We start from the raw sequence: 15,609 nt of genomic DNA, 5'->3' as shown, positions 1-15,609 counted from the left end.
TTGCGGTGCGCGGCCTTCTTGTTGCGGTGGCTTCTCTTGTTTCGGAGCACGGGCTCTAGGCGTGCGGGCTTCAGTAGTTGTGGCACGCAGGCTCAGTAGTTGCAGCTCGCGGGCTCTAGAGCACAGGCTCAGTAGTTGTGGCTCACGGGCTTAGTTGCTCCGCAGCATGTGGGATCTTCCCTGACCAGGGCTCGAACCCATGTCCCCTGCATTGGCAGGCAGATTCTTAACCACTGTGCCACCAGGGAAGTCCCTGTACAAGTGTTTCTATGGAAGAAGTTTCCAGAGTGGAATTACTGGGTCAAAAGTTCTCTGAAATGATTCAACTTGAGTTTGAGGTTAAAATACTGTGTAAGTAAACATTCTGCAGAGCAGAGAGTTATTAAATAATGCACAAGATGAATTATTCAGAGTGATATTTAAAGTGTGCCCGAGGGTATGCTTTGTGCCTTTGGGCTGCCTTGTCAGAAGTGTTCCAGTTTCCTCGTGAGGACAGGAGATCAGCAGAGCAGGATTCCTGACCGGGGTCTCCCTGATCCCACTGACAGGAACGTGTGAAGGGTTTTGATGGCAGCGTCAGAATTATTCACGGACTGAACACATCAGTTGATCACACAAGAGGATGGATCACACGTGAGCATGAGAAGCCCTCAGACTCCTAAGTGCTGTTCTGAAGAGAGAACAGCATACCCAAGAGGCGTTTGGGTGTCAGCACCTGTCCTCACACAGCGGGGCTGATCCTCTTCCTGCTTAGATAATAAGCTCCGGGTCAGTTTCTCACTTACTCAAAACTCACACTGTATATACTTGCTGTCTAAACCTCTTTTTTTTTCTCTTGGCTGAGTTGGGTCTTCGTTGCTGCGCGGGGTCTTTCTCTAGTTGTGGCGAGCGGGGGCTCCTCTTCGTTGCAACGCAAGGGGTTCTCACTGCGGTGGCTTCTCTTTGTTGCGGAGTACGGGCTCTAGGCGCGCGGGCTCAGTAGTCGTGGCACGCGGGGCTTAGTAGTCGTGGCACGTGGGCTCAGTAGTTGTGGCTCGCGAGCTCTAGAGCACAGGCTCAGTAGTTGTGGCGCACGGGCTTATTTGCTCCACAGCATGTGGGATCTTCCCGGACCAGGGCTCGAACCTGTGTGCCTTACATTGGCAGGCGGATTCTTAACCACTGCACCACCAGGGAAGTCTCCAACATCTCTCTGATTGAATAACTTCCAACCTGAGAGAAGTGAGGGACCAAGCATCATATTTAGCCCCGAGTTCCCTGAATCTTACACAGTGCCTGGCACACAAGCGGTCTTGGCAAATGCTTCTTGCAGTATGGCACAGACTAATGTCAGCGCTAGTTGGGCTGTTAATTTACTACTGGGCGTGGGCAAATCACCTCCCTGCTGTAAGCCTCAGTTCCCCATCTCCCTGCTGGAGTTGTTTCAGGGCTGAAGTGAAACATACACATAGCCTACAGTATTGTGAATTGATGTAAAAGGTGAAGATTAGAAAGTGGCCTCCATTTGTGACTTTTCAAATATGCCCAGACATTAAGGAACATTTTGGGGTCTAAAAAGCAGGTTAGAGGTTTTTTTTCTCACAGACACTTTATGATTCAATTAAGTAGGGATTCAAAGTGGTAAAAAAATATGCCCTGTTTCCTATAATACTAAAACTGTTTTCATTTTGAGTAGGGTAAGAATACAGCCTTTGAAACTTTTTTTTTTAATATATTTATTTATTTTTGGCTGTGCTGAGTCTTCGTTGCTGTGCGCCGGCTTTCTCTAATTGAGGCAAGCGGGGGCTACTCTTCGTTGAGGTGTGCAGGCTTCTCATTGCTGTGGCTTCTCTTGCTGCGGAGCACTGGCTCTAGGCGTGCGGGCTTCAGTAGTTGTGGCACACGGGCTCAGTAGTTGTGGCTCGCGGGCCCTAGAGCGTAGGCTCAGTAGTTGTGGCGCACGGGCTTAGTTGCTCTGCGGCATGTGGGATCTTCCCGGACCAGGGCTCGAACCTGTGTCCCCTGCATTGGCAGGCGGATTCTTAACCACTGCGCCACCAGGGAAGTCCCTGAAACATTTTTATGTTCCCTGGTTTGGCTTTGGAAACGACTGGTGAAAGTTTCTCTGAAGCTCCGCCCCCTCCCTCATTTGTTTTATTACCCACAGGTGACACCGATGGCCTCGAGGAGCCTCGAGCCTGAAGTCCTGGACAGGCATGTTCTAGGATGCCTAAGCCCAGCATTTTCGGCATTTTTGCAGAGCTGAGTGAATTCACACCAAGCGTGAGGTCTAATCGGGCCACAGAAAATCCGCTCCCAAGGGCCATTTCTTCTACCTTAACAGACTCACCGGTAACTCAAACCCTTTGATTTTGGTGCCGTGATACGCGTGACTGTGGAGCAATTCCACAAGCTTCCAAACACACTGCAGAGGTTTTATTATTATTGTGGTGGTGGTGGTGGTTGTTTAAATTGTACAGCTGCGAGCACACAGAGCCGCTCCGGTTTTGTGTCTGGTCTTGCTGCTTCCGCTAGTGGGCGCCACCTTCGCGGTGGCCTTGAGCCCGGAGTCTGTGCCTCGGAGGCCCCCGCCCAGCAGGTGCGTGTTCTCTCCCCCTCTCGCAGGGCTCACGTCCTTGCCCTGAGATACTGCTTCACCTGCAAACAGCATTTGGGGGGCAAAACAGGTCCCAACCCGGTAGGAGTCACTTCGCGGGGGGGGCCCGGGTCGCTGGGCTGGCCCCTGGGTCGTCTGCTGGGGAAGGACCCCGGGACTGGGGGAGGAATTGCTCTCTGGAGCCACGCCTCCCGAGCCCCCGGGCGGACCCGAAAGGAAGCACCTTCCGTATCCAGCCTCTGCTGTCTTGATTCCCTCCGGGGACCCCACCTCGAGAGAAAGAGGCAGCCCGGCGGTGGGCGGCTTCCAGCAGCATTTTGCTTTCCCTTTACACAGGGTCGCCATCTAGTGACAACAAGGATGTACTACCACGTTCTAACGTCGGCTGGCTAATGCTCCAAGTGTGGAACTTCCTGGTGAGTGCGGGAAAGCTCTGTGGTGGGCACTGGAGCCAGTTCCAGGCCTTGCTGGGGGCGGATGAGGGGTAGCCCTTCCCTGCCCTGCAACACGCGGCCTGGGGCCATCTCCGCAGGGGCGGTGGGTCTGATGCAAACGTCGAGTCCGGCCTCGTGTGGACAGTGCCTTGTTCTTCAAAAGGGGAGGCCGGTGGCCCCCCTGAGGTCGGCTCTGAGAGCCACACTCGGCATAGGACCTGTCTGGAGGAATTCTGGCTTAGGATACCCCACTCTCTGTCGGGACTGGGAAGGGTGTTCGGGAAGACAAGGGTGCCAGTTGGAGCACCACCAGTGAGAGCCCAGACGGCCTGCCTCGTGCCCTCCCTGAGCGCACCTCCAGTTAGAGACTCTGAAGATGGGGGAAGGGAGAGGGCTGACCTCCCAGGTTCCTGGAACAGTCTGGCCCTGAGCTACCTCACCCCCGCCATGTCCACTTGCTCCAGAACAGACCCAAGGGGCAAGTGCATTCTGCAACTCAGCAAACATTCAGGTGGAAAGAGACTCCAGTCTCCTCTTTTTTAGAGACCCCCGTATCTTTACTAGGGATTTTCTTGTAGCTGTCAACTTGGCTTCGTGGAGGGAAAGCACCGCACCCCCACATCCCCACTCTTTCAGAGAATAGCTTCTCTCCACAAGCACTGTGATCCCAAAGGCTGCTGACCTCCTTCCCTCCTTGTCCTATATTGAGGGGGATGGGGAGAGGGGAAAGAGGCAAAGTTCTCAGTAGTCATCGCTCACTGAGCCCTGTGGATAGGTTGCCATGTACGTTTGTGCAAGTTGCTCACTGCACAAGGACGCCTGGCCTGGGGGGCCACTAGGATCTGGAATTCAGCTCTTATCTGATCACAAAGCCATGCCACCTGGAGGAAGGAGTACACTTTTCAAATTTACCTGCTCTCGGTGATCCTGCCCACAGGGGCCCCCTTTCCCTAATTCTCACAGATAGGGGCCAACTGCAGCTTTGGGGGAGTTAGGTGACGCTCCTTGGAGAAAAGGCTCCTGCATGGAGCCCCAGCCCAGGACTCCTTGGCTTCTGTGGGCCCCAACTCACCTCTGTTCTCCCACAAGTAGAAATTCCCCCCCAGGTGCTCAGTGTATTAGCTGGAGCGGCAAACCTATTCCAGTGCTTGTGGTCTCCATCAAGGGGCGCTGCTGGGGAGGAACGGCAATACTACTCTTGCAGAGGCTTGGTATTTGATTACAAGGTTTTCAGGCAGAAAACATGTCTTTGCACCATTCTGCTGACTCTAGCCTAGTTCCTCAAGCCAGCCTGTGAATGGCTCACCTTCATTTCTCTTGTTCCCAGAATATCTCAGATACACAGACACACCTCTATAGACAGAAAGGTCATTACAGTTCCAGTGGACAGAGATTTAGGTGGGCCCAAGGGTGGGTTTATGTTTCTGCCACCTGGTCTATAAAATCTGGGTAGTTTAGCACTTTTTGATGTTTGAAATGCGACAGTGAGGCGTTTCCTTGTGGCCTGTCAAAGGCCCAGGTCAGTGTGTTTGTTTCCTAGGGCTGCTGTAACAAAGTACCTTAAACAGAAATGTACTGTCTCACAGTTCTAGAGTCTAGAAGTCGGAGATCAAGGCATCGGCAGGATTCCTTCTGAGGGCTGTCAGGGAGAATGTTGCCTTTCTCCTGGCTTCTGGTGGTTTGCTGGCCATCTTTGGTGTTCCTTGGCTTGTAGACGCATCACCCCAGTCTGCCTTCATGTTCACATGGTGTTCTCCCTGCATGCATGTCTGTGTCCAAATCTCCCCTTTTTATAGTGGGTTAGGGCTCACCCTAATGACCTCACCTTAACTAATTACATCTGCAAGGACCTTATCTCCAAATAGTCACACTCTGAGGTACCGGGGATTAGGAATTCAACATATGAATTTGGGAGGACACAAGTCAACAGATAACATTAAGATCCCCCCCAAAAGATAGCACTAAACCCCTCATCTTCTACCCATTGCCATGGTGACAGGAGGAGGGGAGGCTGGAGGGACAGGGAAGTTCAGCTCAGAAAAGCTACAAGAAAGCTTTTCTTTCTGTGTCAGGTTGGGATCAGGAGCCTGTCTGACCCCCAGGTAACTGAAAAAATCTCCAAGACAGACAAGCCAGACGGTCTCATGTTTATGCATCTCCAGACCACAAAGGAGAGGGAGGTTTTGGTATCCCAAACAGACCCTGAGCTGTCTCAGCAGCCAGAGAAACACAGGTCTGTGGAAGGCTGGCCTACTCAGCCAGAGCCGTCATCGTCCTTGCAGGAGGTTGCCCGTTAGGCTTTTGAAATTACACATTGTCTTAATCATCACTGTGAAGGTCTCCTCAAAATTAACAATAGCTCAACTGTCTGTTTTGGTTGTTGTATTTTGCTTGCAGAAATGGCACAGTTCTGGCTCAAAATCACAGTGTCTAATTCTCGAGCACTGTGGCCAGACTGGCTCTCCTGCTGCCTGAGTCATGGTATTTAAATCTGCCACATATGAAAGTCACATAATCCCACTTTGGGGCTCTGATGAGACAGGTGGAAAACAACCTTCCAATGGCCTGTGAAAGCTTCATGGGCAAACATGCAGTGGAATCGATAAGTCAGCTGGTTAGAGCTTCAGCCAGAAGACCAGGGGTCCTTACATTGCTCTTCATGGGTGGGCTTCAGGGAATCTGTGACCCCCTAACACTGAAAACTGTAAAATGTATGTATTTTATTAGGGAGAGGGTTCCCAGCATTCATTGAAGATTCAAAGGAATCTATAGATAAACCAGTTAAGAAATACTGCCCTAAAAACTCCCATCCCCCCACATCTTTATGGTAAATGAGTAAAGTCAATTTTCTTCTAAAACACAGAAGCTCATCATGAATTTGGAATTGTTAATGATGGGAGCAAGACCTTTAAACCTGACAATGGTTATCTCCCAATCTGGACCCTGAAGTTCCTGTCAAGGTTATGCGTGTGGATCTATAATTGGGAATGTGCAGCCTAGGTTCTTTGGTCACAGAATGGCATATAATGTGGTTCCCTGTGGCCTGGGCTCTCTGATGGGTCCCCAGTAATAGAAGTGTCTGTTCCTTTATGGAGAAGGGTGAACCTTGATGGAGTCCATGAACTGGGTCCCAAGATTGTTAGGGATGTAAGACCCTTCCCCCAGAAGTGTGCCCCCCTAGAGGGTTTTTGTTCACATCAACCAGAGCTGAGTGGCAGACAACTTCTACTTGACCAAAGGATTCACGATGTTTGTATTTAAGACAGAAGCTGGTCCAGCGCCCTCTCTCTCTCTCCGTCTTTCCGTCTCTCTCTCTCTATTTGTCCAACCTGTCTCTACCACTCTACCCTATGATAAATAAATAGATGACAGATCGATATTAGATAGATACATGTACATCCCTGGTACACGGTAGGGAAAGTTCTCAGTCTGAATTATTATAACAGGGACAGCCAGATATCAACTTTTTTTAAAAAATTAATTTATTATATTTATTTATTTTTGGCTTCATTGGGTCTTTGTTGCTGCACATGGGCTTTCTCTAGTTGCAGTGAGCTTCTCTTGTTGTGGAGCACAGGCTCTAGGCCCGAGGGCTTCAGTAGTTGTGGCACCTGGGCTCAGTAGTTGTGGCTCGCGGGCTCCAGAGCTCAGGCTCAGTAGTTGTGGCGCACGGGCTTAGTTGCTCTGCGGCATGTGGGATCTTCCCGGACCAGGGCTTGAACCCGTGTCCCCTGCACTGGCAGGTGGATTCTTAACCACCGTGCCACCAGGGAAGCCCAATATCAACTTTTACAGAAATAAAAGAAGAAATTTTAGCAAACTGTTTAAACTATTTTCTTAAATAGATTTCCTTCGCAGCCAGAGATCTTCAGTAGCCTCCGCATCTGACATCAGTTCTTCACCAACTGATGAATTTGGCTTTTATTTTGGGGAAAGAAGCCTCTTTTTCTCTACTTGCTTGCATTTTTGCTTTAACGTCTTCTAGCAAGCTGGGGTGTTTTGATGCACGTGGACAGCACCTGGGAATATCTCCACCTCACTCTGTGCTGTGACCACCTCTATCTGGCCATCCCTCTCCTTGTAGTTGACAGGCTGGCAATCACGTTACACTCATTACCGTGCAGGACTGGGTAGGGTCTGCACAGATATGCTCGCTGTTTGGAAAGCATCTGTACGACATCACCAAGAGTGAGGCCTAATGAAATCCCCCTCCCCAGCCCAGTCTTATGCACGGGTGTTAGTGACAGTGTGTCACACTGTCCTGTGCTCCTGGTCTCCCTTAAAGGCTGTGGTCTTTACCAGTGTTATTAACCTGGGCCAAGGAAGAGCCTCACAAATGCTATTTCTGTGACCATGAGGTGTGCTAGCGTCAGGCTGGCAGGGAAGAGGCAAGGCCAGGACTTGGAGGCAGCATGTGGAGAATCCCTGGATTCTCCCTCTTGAGGAGGGTGGGAGTCCCTGGGAAGTCTCAGTGTTTGTGTGAGACCCCTCCTCTTTCTCACATGGAAAGTCCTTGAGTGTCTGGAACCCTTCCAATATCTGAGACAGGTCTCAGGAAGCAGGCCCACCTGTCTTGAGGTGGCTGAAGGGGCTCAGGGGAGGCAGGTGAGAGGGAGCCATCACAGAGAACAGAATTGAGATGGACCAGGGCCTAGGAGGGCAGGTGACTCCATGCCTCAGACAGGCGACCCCACGCCTCTGACAAGCAGAGGTAGCCAGGTCAGTTCAATCCCGATAGAGCCAAGTCCAGGGCCCGAAAGACAGTCAGGGGATCCCTATTGGGCTGTGGGGTTGCTGAGACCTTTCGTCTGACCTTTTGTCCTGAGCGACCTTGGGCTGCCTGCTGGCTCCAGTACCACCGTCTAGCCTAGCATCCGGCGCACTGGAGCAGCCCGCCTGCCTGGGAAGACCAGGCTCTGTGTCCTCACTGAGGTCTGCACTGCCAGGCCTACAGAGGGTAGTTGGGGTCTTACAGGGAGACCCCACCTCTTCCTCTGTGGTCAGTCACCCACTGGGGCCTGGGCACAGGGTCTAGCAGAGGGTCTCTTGACCAGGGTGTGCATTCAGCAGCACAGGCCGTGAGATGCTTAGCCCCGGGCGCCCCCGCTCTGGACTCTGACGTGAGCACAGGTTGAGCGTCTCCTCACCTCTGCTCCTGGCAGCAGTAAAGAGACAAAGCGGACGTGTAGGAATAGTCTGATTCGAAGTTAGCCGTCTCACTTTCCTATAGACTCATTACCAAAAAAGAGAGGTATTTTCTGCTTCTTCCTCTTCAGAGGGCGGTTGGACTTTTTGTCCTGGAAATTGAGGTGTTCCTAGCCCCAGGAGAGAGTTGAGTGCTTTCATTTTTAAAAGCCTAGACTCATAAGATAATCATAACACAGGAGGTTTCGGATAGAGGAAGACTCCAAGGACTGAGTCCAAAAACAGCCCAAGGATGGAGGAGACTGGGTGGGGACAGGTGTTCCCACAGTGCCAGAGACCTGCCCTAGAGGGACAGGGAGGGGGCAGGACCTCAGCCAGGGGAGGGCATGAGTGGATGCATGTGGAGGCTGGCTCTGAGAGGTGCAGCTCTGGACGGCCGGCCAGGGAGGAGGGAGGCTGGATTTGTCGGGGTTCTTTAGAGAAACAGAACCAACAAGGATATGTGTGTATATATATTTCATATGTATATATTTCCTATTTGTATAATTAGGAGCTGACTCACCCCATTATAGAGGCCGAGCAATCTCATGATCTGTAGTTGGCAGGCTGGAGACTCACCAGAGCTGATGGTGTAGTTCCAGTCTGAAGGCAGGAGAAGACCCAGGTCCCAGCTGCCTGCACCCACATGTGAGGGGTGGGGTTAAGCCTGGTAAAGACCAGCACCTGGAGGCTACATCTGTCTCAGGCAGACGCAGCAGCACAGTCGGGACCCAAAACCCAAGAATGGGCCTCCTCTTTCAAGGCACCAGTAAATCCTGGGGTCCTTGTTTAATCTGCTTGCGAGAGGGGGCCCTGGAAATTGACTCATAGTGAAGTTCTCATGCATCTTCATAAGTGACAGCTTGAATTGGATAGAGTATGACTTAGGAAAATAAAGAAAGGTGCCATTTCTTGCCCTTGAATGTTGAAAAGCACATTACTACCCATTCTGAATTTTTAGGAGCCTGGTCCATCACAACAGTGATGCAGAAATAAGAAAGGAAGTTGATAGGATTCAACTAACAAGTCGTTAATCTCTGCAGCTATTACCTAAGGTGAGGGGTTGAATTTTTTTTTTAATTTATTTATTATTTATTTATTTATTTTTTGGCTGTGCCTGGTCTTAGTTGCAGCACGTGGGGTCTTCGTTATGGCACAAGGATCTTTAGTTGCGGCATGTGGACTAATTAGTTGTGGGATGCGGACTCTTAGTTGTGGCATGCATGCGGGATCTAGTTCCCTGACCAGGGATCGAACCCGGGCCCCTACATTGGGAGCACACAGTCTTACCCACTGGACCACCAGGGAAGTCCTGAGGGGTTGAATTTTATAGAATGTGAGACAGAGGTCAAGGATGGTAAGGATTCTGGGTATCAGTTCCCATGTGGGAGGGTATTCCCACACAACCAATCAATTCTCAGACACCAGCTGGCTATTCTACAATTCAGCTCAATTCTGACACTGTCAACCTGGAGATAGTCAGATCCCACAGATTAAGGACTGAGTCCCACCAGATTGCCACCACTTCAGGCGTCAATTGAAAGTCCAGGTTGTCACCTGTACTTATAACCAACTGGCTATACAGCAGAGGTTCCCATGACCCCCTCCTTGTGTTGGATTAATTTGCTAGAGCGGCTCACAGGACTCAAGATACCAGTTTACTTACTAGATTACCAGTTTATTATAAAAGGATATAACTCAGGAACAGCCAGGTGGAAGAGATGCATGGGGCAAGGAATGTGGGCAGGGGCGGCAGAGCTTGCATGCCCCTCTCTCCAAGGGCACCACTCTCCCTGCATCTCCACATGTTCACCAACCCAGAAGTTCTCCAGACCCCATCCTTTTGCGTTTTGATGGAGGCTTCATTACACAGGCATGATTGATTAAACCATTGCCCATTGGTGACTGATTCAACCTCCTGCTCTTTTCCCGTCCCTGGAGATCAAGGGTGGTACTGAAAATTTCAGCCCTCAGGACTTCCCTGGTGGTCCAGTGGGTAAGACTTGGTGTTCCCAATGCAGGGGTCCCAGGTTTGATCCCTGGTAGGGGAACTAAATCCCACCTGCCGCACTAAGAGCCCTCATTCCACGACTAAAAGATCCCACATGCCGCAACTAAAGAGCCCACATGCCGCAACGATGATCCTGCATGCTGCAACTAAGACCTGGCGCAGCCAAAATAAATAAACAGATTTTTTTTTTTTAAGTTGAAATTCTTAAAAAAAAAAAAAAAGAAGCAAAGAAAAGAAAGTTTCAGCCCTCTGATCACATGGTTGGTTCTCCTGACAAGCAGACCCATCCTTTGGTGTGGTCCAAAAGTCGCCTTGTAAACATAACAAAAGACGCCTTTATTGCTCTCATCACTTAAGAAATTCCAAGGGTTTTAGGAACTATGTGCCAGAAATGGGGACACAGACCAAATATATATTTCTTATAAAATGCAATATCGCAGATGGTGTTTCCCCAGACACAGTGATTGAACCTGGAGATCTCTGGGCCTTTGTCTGAAAAACCAGGCTGGTGGTCACCAAATCACACATATACCAGAATTCAAGACTATTCACACATGGTGGGGGAGGTACTGTGGACATGGCTCCCCCTTCCTGGCTGCAGGGAGCTCCTTGAAGGGAGGAAGCCAAGAATAGGCAGAATAGGAGCTGGAGCCATCAAGATAGATGATGGAGCCCTAGTGATGGGGCCCCTCAGACCACAAGAGAATAGTAAACTCTAGACCAGGCAGGATCCAATCTAAGTGGGGGTGAGATGGTTTTCTTTTCTTTTTTCTTTTTTAATAAGGTCTTTCCTTTTTTATTATTTATTTATGTATTTATGTATTTATTATTTGGCTGCGCCGGGTCTTAGATGCGGCACGGGGAATCTTCGTTGCTGTGTGCGGGATCTTTGTTGCAGCATGCAGAATTTTTAGTTGCGGCATGCGGGATGATTATACCACCTTTGTCTTGAAACACACATGCTCCAGCTGTTAACATCTTAGCTTAGACTTAACATCCACATTTAGTCAGTCTTCCTAGTTATATACTCTAGGCCTTTGTTTAGAGTTCGCGAGGCCTGCTTTGACTTGGGAGATACCCGGTGCCTGAGGACTCGCTAGGAAATCTCCTCTGCGGTGGGCTGATTTGGCTCAGAGGGGAAGAGGGTAACTTTACCTCCACATTTGGATCCGTCTCACCGAGGTGCTCCTGGGCGCCGGTGTCTTCTCCTTTTGCTGCTCTCAGACTGTGGCTATAGGGGTCCCACGCGGCCTGATGAAGAGTCTTTCACATAGATAGCAGCGAGGTGAGGTGGTGGGTCCTGCTTCTCCTGCTCTCATGTCCCTTTGTTCCCCCCTCATCTCTTTCTGCCCCCGTCTCCTGTTCCCTGCACTGCTGCCATCCAGGTCTTTCCGGGTGTTGAGCCCCAGACCCAGAGAGATCAGCTGGGTCTGCCCCACGTGCTACTGTCTATTCTTCAGGGCTGTCTATTCACGCAGGTCAGTTACTCACAAGCCCGAGTGCCCTGCATTCAGCGCACTGCATTGTAGCAGATTCTGGGAGTGGCGCTCCCAGCAAGGGAGGATCTTTGTTTTGACATGCCGGGAGCAAGCACACGATGACTCAGGGAGCTGTTTTCCTGTCCTGTTATGGCTTCTAAGTCTCCTTGGATGAGCTTGCACGCGTCCAGGTGGAATATTTTCTCACCCCCGCTGCAGCCTTACCTTTACCTGCTCACCTGACTGAAGGCCACCGTTTGTTCCTCCGCTGGATTCACGTTTGTCTCTCCTCTAGCTGCAAGTGGATCCTTCACCAAATAACTGAGGCAGAAACAGGATGCCTTGTCACTCCCAGCGGAAAGCTAATGTCTCAGAGAACAGCAGGGATAAGATCGGGGTAAGGAGGTGGCTGGAGGAACTTGAAAGCGAGGCCCCGGCTGCTGAGTAACTAAGTCACCTCCTGCACCTTGGCCCCAGCCCATGACTTGCATGGACCAGAGACTGGGAAAGAAACCTCCGAGAGCCCAGGGGACGAGGGGAACAAGATGTAGGAAACAGGGAGAAAAGACGTGTTTGGGAGTCGCAGATGCATGACGGCATCGTGAGTCTCCCACTTAGGACTTCTGTGACCCTGGCAAGTACCTCAACCTCTCTCACTCTCAGTTTCCTGTAAAGAAGGAATTTTAGTGTCTTCCTCACAGAGTTATTGTGAAGAGTATTTACTCATAACAGCCGAATGCACTGTGTGAAACTTGATTGGATCCTAGTTTGAAAAAAATTGGGGGAATTTAAATACGGTCTCTGTAATATCATCTAGTATGGAGTACTTGCCCATTTCTTGGTGTGAGGATGGTATGGACTTCTGCAGAATACTGTATTCGTGGGCGATACATGCTGAAGTATTTAAGGCACAAGTTTCGTGAGGTCTGAAGTACATTCAAATGGTTCGGCAACAAAAAGTACATTAGCATGGAGAGAAAGACAAAGCAAATATGATGAAATGCTAACTGTTGAGTCTAGGTGGAGGGTCTTTAAGTGTTCGCTGTGTGTGCTTTCTATTTTTCTTAATGTTTAAAATTTGTCAGAGAAAAATCGGGGGAGAAAAAGAAGAAATGAGACAAGGTATGTCAAGCACCCCGCACAGCGCCCCATTCGGCAATGTTTATTTCATAAATATTCATAATATGTCACCAGGGTGACATCGGCCAAGAGCTGGGGATGGGCCTGCCAGGTACTGTCCTGGGGTTACAGCAGTGGCTGCCAGAGGGCCGGAGACAAATAGTAAACAACGAAACAAATACGTGAACAAATACGTTGGCCGAAGACAGTGCCCAGTGCTATGAAGACCGTCACAGGGGAGGGACCAGGGACCCGGGGGTGGGGGTGCCACACTGGCTTGGTTGCCCCTGAGCCTCTGAGCAGGTGGAAGGTGAGCTGAGGATGGACCGTGCCAGGGAGCTGGCGGTGCAGAGACCTCTCCCCACCCCCATCTGTGCAGCCAGGGACCCTAGAAGGGCTCAGGATGCCACAGGGGGTGACATCAGCCAAGAGCCAGGGCTGGGCGTGTTTGCTTCCTCTCTAGGAGCAACCAGCCATGGCTCAGTTTATGCCCTTACAACTCCTCCGTCTGCTCAGGTGGCCCCGATACCATCAGCCTCCTGGAGCAGTGAACCCCAGGAGGGCGTGACAAGGGTGCCTGCTGAGCCACTTCCTGGAACCAACCCGTGATCTGGAACAGGCCTTAGAGGGAATCTCCGTGGCCCTCTTCACAGGCCCTGAGACTGGCAAAGACTTCTCAGTAACACAATTAACAAAGTATGTTCAGGGGGCTTCCCTGGTGGCGCAGTGGTTAAGAATCTGCCTGCCAGTGCAGGGGACACCGGTTCGATCTCTGGTCTGGGAAGATCCCTCATGCCGTGGAGCAACTAAGCCCATGTGCCACAACTACTGAGCCTGCGCTCTAGAGCCCGCGAGCCACAACTACTGAGCCCGCGCACCACAACTACTGAAGCCCGCGTGCTCTAGGGCCCACATGCCACAGCTACTGAGCCCGCGTGCTGTAACTCGCGAAGCCCACACGCCTAGAGCCCGTGCTCCACAACAGGAGAAGCCACCGCAGTGAGAAGCCTGCGCACCGCAAGGAAGACCCAATGCAGCCAAAAAAAAAAAAAGAAAGGTATGTCCAACCTCATTCATAACTCAAGAAATTCAAGTTGAAATTTCACCCGTCAGATTAGTAAAGACTAAGGAGAATGAAAATATCAAGTCCTGGTGACGCTGTGTGGACGACCCTCTCTCATCCATCATTTGCTCAGCCTCTTGTGGGTTATCTGGGTCATTTGGGCCCTGTCCATCAAATTTGAAATTGTGACCACCCTTTGGTTCCATTTTAATTAATCTATTCTGAAGATAACATCAAAGAAGTGATTTTTTAAAACAATGTAGAAGGATGGTCACTGAATTATAACTGTAGCATTTGCAGCACTGCAGGAATTATGTCACGCAAAAGGAAACAACCCAAATGTCCACCAGGAGGAGACTGCTTAAATAAATCATGTATAGGTATGCATTTAATATGAGTGGAGTTTTGGAAACAAAATATATGTACGTATAATAGCAATCGAGGTTAGTGTATGCATAGAAAAAACATCCAGAAGACTGTATATTGAAATGTTAATAACAGAGGTCTCTGGGGCATGAAATCCTGGGGACTTTCACTTTCTACAGTGTGTATTTCTGTAATATTTAAATTTTGTGTCACAAGCATGTATTACTGTTGTAAGCAGAAAGAGAAGGATTTTAAAGTAGACGGAAGGAACAACTGCAGTAGATATTTGTTCTTCTTTCTGGCCAGCCAGCATCTGAACCCACACCTTGAAACATTTGGGTAATTCACCTGCCTTAGGGTCTCCCACCATAGACATTGTAAGTGGCCTTCCGAGCCCAGGGCCATGTGGCCCTGCCATGGAAGGCAGGATGGAGAGTGTGTCAAATTCTGGTCCTTACCCACTCCCCTCCACCCCCCAGGGAGCCCCAGGGCGCCCGAGGCAAGCAGTGGTTGGACTTGGGTTTTCTGCCACTTGCAATCAGAGTGGTAAATGATGTGCTAACTTAAGGCAAAAAAAGGGAGGTAGCGGAATGATACCAGGGCCCCCTGAAATCCACAGAGTTTGAACAAGCATGCTTTAGGAAGGACTGAAGCCACAGAAACTCCAGGAACCTGAGGAAGGGTCTGTGGGTCTTCTCTCTAGAGAGGTGCCCTATTGGGAGCTGTGACAACTCCCAGCTCCAGGTCTCTCAGATCAAGTGCCAAATTCCTGTGAGGGACAATCTGATTGGCCCAGCTGAGTCAGTGGTGGTGAAGGGTCAGGGTAAGCTGTCCCCAGGGCAGGCAGCCATCTGGACTGGTGACACTTGTTTTCTAGGGCTGCCGTAACAAAGTACCACAAACCAAGTGGCTTAAACAATAGAAATTTATTGTCTCACAGTTCTGCGGGCTGGAAGTCCAAGATCATGGCAGAGTCAGGGTTGGATCCTTCTGAGGGCTGTGATGAAGAACCTGTTCCACGCCTCTCCCCCAGCTCTGGTGGTTTGCTGGCAATCTTTGGCATCCCTTGGCTTGTAGACCCATCACCCCGATCTTTGCCTTCATGTTCACGAGGTGTTGTCCCAGTGTGTGTGTCTGTATTCAAATCTCCCCTTTTCATAAGGACACCAGTCATATCGGATTAGGGGCCCACCCTACTACAGTGTGGCTTCATCTTAACTGATTACCTAATTCCAGATAAGGTCATATTCTGAGGCTCTAGGGGTTAGGACTTCAACATATGAATCTGGGGCAAGGCACGGTCGCGGGACAAAATCCAACCCATAGCATAGCTGTTATGGTCAAGGTCAGGAGAAAGA

Source organism: Eubalaena glacialis, chromosome 8 (assembly GCF_028564815.1).
Source record: "Eubalaena glacialis isolate mEubGla1 chromosome 8, mEubGla1.1.hap2.+ XY, whole genome shotgun sequence".
Lineage (NCBI taxonomy): Eukaryota > Metazoa > Chordata > Mammalia > Artiodactyla > Balaenidae > Eubalaena > Eubalaena glacialis.
The sequence above is the reverse complement of the archived record's forward strand: the minus strand, read 5'-3'. Positions refer to the sequence as shown.